Source organism: Mus pahari, chromosome 15 (assembly GCF_900095145.1).
Source record: "Mus pahari chromosome 15, PAHARI_EIJ_v1.1, whole genome shotgun sequence".
Taxonomy (NCBI): Eukaryota; Metazoa; Chordata; class Mammalia; order Rodentia; family Muridae; genus Mus; species Mus pahari.
Window position 1 is genome coordinate 46,766,946 of NC_034604.1, and position 5,070 is coordinate 46,772,015.

Here is a 5,070-nt window from a genome sequence, read left to right on the forward strand (position 1 = left end):
AAGTCCAAGTAACTTGATTGGGCTGGGTGACAGTCCGGTGACAGAAGAGGGGCAATTGTAGTTGGCGTGGACTGTGTCAGAGCTTCAATAGGTGAGGGTGCACAGTGAGGTCCGCTTCCTTGCTTCTTTGTCCCTCAACTCCCCCTACACCTCTCCACACCGCCCGTTACCCTGACAGTTACTTATTCACACAGTCTATGTCTTCTGCTATGCAGGAATGTGCATCAGGAAGACACGCTTATCCCAGGCAACTGACCCGTGTGCATAGCTCTCCTTTGCAGCCCACGAGGAACAGGATGACAAATTATGAACGCTGTAATGGGAGTTCCATGGAACTTGTTCTGCACAGTGGTGTTATAAGAACGTTTGAACATGGTCTGTGTGTCTCGGGTGGAGGCAGAGAAGAAAGATTTGATATAGCTGTGAAAGAGAGCACCTTTAGAGAAAGTGTAAGGACAGTCTCACGGTGGTTAATTAAGTTGCTAAGTTCTCTTGTTATTGCCTGGTTTGTGACTATTTCCTTCCTCTTCTAAAAGGCCACCAGCTCAGTTATTTGTTTTGTGTGTGTGCTAGAGGGAAACCATGAACTCAGGACCTTGCACGTGCGCATTCTGAGCCCAACCTATAAGTGAAGATCTTTCAAAGAAGGCCAATTAATACTGTAACTGGATTACAGCAAGCATGGGTTTCTCTGCCCTCTACCTACTTTTTCTTCTGTATTTCACTTGTCTTCATGAATTATGGTTATCACTTCTAGAAAGTTCAGGGACTAACAAAACACAAGGCAGAGCTGAAGATCTAGGTCACTATCTTAGGCTAGTTATGCGCATAAGACATACCACTTAAACCTGATTTCTCATGTTGTCTATGTTCTTCTGGAGATGGTTAATAGTACAAGGGCCTATAACAATGAAATAGTAGAAGGTTATTGAATACATTGATTATAAACTAATATTGAGTGACATTTTAATTTATACACACTCAAAAGGCTCTCTGGCTAAGAAATCTCTGATGCCTGTATAACCGAGCTGGTGGCCTTTCAGTAGAGGAAGGAAATAATCATAAAACAAGCAATAATAAGAGAACTTAACAACTTAATTATTCACTTATGAGACTGCCCTTATGCTTTCATTAATAACAATGAGCTCTTGTCACTTATTACATTCGTGGCAGCATGCATTGAGCCTTAATGCACTGCTCCATTTTATCCTCATAGCAATCTTGACACATGGTTATTTATGCTTTTTGTTTTATGGCTCAGAAACCAAAGCTTTAGTAAGATTAAGCAAGATTCTTACTAAGTATTGGCAGCACTGACTTTTGAACCTAGGTCTATGCTGTCATAAACCACAATATATTAAATCCTACTGTGGGGTGTAGAGAGAAGAGAGATAATTGCTTCTTCCATTTTATTTCTTTTTGTTTAATTGTTGGAAGAAATACACTGAGTGATTCACTAAAGGCTACATGGCAGGGAGATTGGGGCCAGGCCGATTAAATTACAAGACTGGCAGTGACTAGTGACTATCATCCCGTGCTATGGCCTTGGGATCTGATATGCAAATTGGCTGAAATGAGTAGAAAGAAGATGCGTGCAGGAGACAGACAGTCCCTGAGATGTATAACAGCGAGTCCTTCAACAAATTACTTAACTATTCTGAGTCTTGGATTTCTCCACCAAAAATAAAGATAATAAAACCAAGCTTGAAGGGCTCTGCTGCTAGCATGCAATGTTTATAAGTGCATGACAGAGAATCTAGCTCTTATTAGGCGCCGGATAGAGGGTAATTGGCATTACTGCTTGGCGTTTAAATGGCAGGATTTAAATGAAGACAAAGATTCTCTTTGTACATAGACACTCATGTTGAAAGGCGTTTTCTATAAACATGAGGAAAGGAGCCATTATTTGTGTTTTCAAATATTTTTATTCTTTGACAATTTTATACACATATATTTTGAATTTTGGTAATTTTTAACGTTCCTCATGACCCTCTCTTATTCTCCTTTTTCCTCTTGTTGAGACCCTGATTTTTTCCAAAGAAGCTGAAAGTCCCTCCTGCTACTTTGATGATGATGATGATGGTGGTGGTGGTAGTGATGGTGATGATGTGAGTGTGTGTGTGTGTGTGTGTGTGTGTGTGTGTGTGTATGTATATGTGTACATGTCCCTCTGAGTTTAACTACAGTTGCTTATATGTGCATTCGTAGGATTGTCTCCTTATCATTGGCTCCACCATTAAGGAAAAGAACACCCCCCAACACCCATTTTCTGACTACAGACCCTCAGTGAGAGGTAAGGCCTTGTGAGCTCCTTCCTCAGGAATGATTAAACAGTAAAGGTTCAGTCTTGTGACGTCCTTGTGTAGCTAAACACGGCTGCAGGGAGCACCTGAGTGCAGTGGCCGTGTCAGGGCCAGAAGGTGCTGCTTCATGGCCCTTCTCCTCAACCTCTCCTCGTATATTCTTCTGCCTCCTCTTCTGCGCCTTCTCTGAGCTTGGGGGTGGTAAGTAGGTGCCCTGTTTATGGACAAGCACTCCTCTGTCACTTATCATGGTAACCACTTTTGACTCTGTATTAACCTCCATTCACTACAAAATGAGCTTTCTGAAGGCAATTAAGAACAGTCTAATTTTTATCTGGCAAGCAGATTAAGATACAAATCACTGGTTTGTCTGTTTGTTTCTTGGATCTTTTATTTATTTACATTTCAAATGTTATCGAATTTCCTGGTTTCCCCTCCACAAACCCACACCCTCCCCCTCCCCCTGCTTCTATGAGGGTGCTCCCCCTCCCACCCACCCACTCCTACCTCCCCACCCTAACATCGAGCCTTCACAGGACCAAGGGCCTCCCTTCCCATTGATGATAGATAAGGCCATTCTCTGCTTCACATGCAGCTGGAGCCATGGGTTCCTCCATGTGTACTCTTTGCTTGGTGGTTTAGTCCCTGGAAGCTCTGGAGGGGTCTGGTTGGTTGTTATTGTTGTTCTTCCTATGGGTCTGCAAACCCCTTCAGCTCCTTTAGTCCCTTTCCCTAACTCCTCCATTAGGGCCCCTGTACTCAGTCCAATGGTTGGCTGCGAGCATCTGCATCTGTATTTGTCAAATCATTGTTTTAAACCTATAATTCATATAAAATAAGATGTACAAGTTTCAAGCATATGGCTGAATGAATTTTAGCAGTATGTAGGTCAATATACCCGATTCTAAAAGCAAGGCATTGAATAGTCCCCTAAACACCCCCTGAGCTCACTTGATTCCAATGTACTAAACCACAGTTCCAATTTTTTTCAGTCCATATTAATTTTATGTACTTTGGAAGATTTCATAAGTGGAAATCTCACAGAAAAATCCTTCTTGCATATGCTCTTTTGCTCAAGAGTATGTCTGTAAACTTCATTCATCCTATCATTCTATCTGCAGCTCATGCATTTTCTTTACAGCAGTTCATACTCTGAACACGTTATCATTTTCAGTTTTCGTACTCTGTTTACGGATAAAGCTGCTGAGGGTATTCATCTACTAATTATTCTGTGCATGGAACTGCATGTCTTTTAGGGTAAACATTTAGACATAGAACTGACATATCTTTAGAACATTTACATACTTAACTGTACTGGCCGATTTTGTGTGTCGACTTGACACAGGCTGGAGTTATCACAGAGAAAGAAGCTTCAGTTGGGGAAATGCCTCCATGAGATCCAGTTGTGGGGCATTTTCTCAATTAGTGATCAAGGGGGAGAGGCCCCTGGTGGGTGGGACATCTCTGGGCTGGTAGTCTTGGGTTCTATAAGAGAGCAGGCTGAGCAAGCCAGTAATGAACATCCCTCCATGGCCTCTGCATCAGCTCCAGCTTCCTGACCTGCTTGAGTTCCAGTCCTGACATCCTTTGGTGCTCAACAGCAATGTGGAAAGTATAAGCTGAATGAACCCTTTCCTCCCCAACTTGCCTCTTGGTCATGATGTCTGTGCAGGAATAGAAACCCTGACTAAGACAAATTGGTACCAGGAGTGGGGTATTCCTGTGACAACCTGTCCATGTTTTGGGGAGGATTGTGGAAGGACTTTGGAACTTTGGGCTAGANGATCCATTTGGTGTTAAGAACTCTGTGGGATGTTGTGTAGGAACTTGGAAGATAATGTTGAGAACAGTACAGAAAATGGAGGCCTGGCTTGTGAAATTTCAAAGGGAAAATTAAAAATTCTTATCAGGGCCATTGCTATTTTGATTGTGAAGATTCTGTTGTTCTGGTTATCTGGGGCTGAAGAATCAGCTGAGATTAGCAAGATATCAGAACTACTAGAGTGAAACCTTTGCATTACTGGGACTATCAATGCTGGTAAGCTAGAACTAAGAAATTAGTGGTGATTAAGAAGAGACCAGAATCATTGATGTGACATCTTCTGGGAAGTGTTTTCTGAGAGCACAGAGGCTGTGTTCCAGAGATAGTAAAGGTTGTACCTTGTGCTGTGGCTGGACTTGGTAATGTGTAAGTGTTACCCAGGTGGTACTGGTTTTGAAGGCATGAAGGGGTCACTCAGAGCAGCTGAGGCTCGGCACTGTGAGAGGCCATAGAAGGCCATTGGTGAAGGTGCAACCTCAGGTGCAATTGATGGCCCAGGACTGAAGGGGTCATTCAAAGGGGTTGAGGCTTGGCACCATGAAGAGAGCCTGTGAGAGGCTATTGAAGCCAAGTTATAGCAGAAGACAGCAGTGTTTGGAGATGACCACCAAGGACAGCAGCAGCAGTAGTGTGCAGGCAGTTGAAGCCTAGAAGACAAGCTGTGTGCTACAAAGGACAGGGCTGAAGAAGTGACCCCAGCCCTTGGAAGAGCTCAGAAGATTGTGAGTTGGATCCCAGACATTGGATGTTTGGAGTTTGATTTTACTTTTGATTGTGACTGTGCCCTGATATTTTTCTCTCTTTAAGGAAGAAAATATTTTAGTGGAGCCCACAGTTAAGAGACTTTGAATTTTTACAAGACTTTGAATTTTAAAAGACAGTGGATATTTTAAAGGGATTGAACTTTTTTTTTTTGAGACAGGTTTTCTCTGTGTAGCCCTGGCT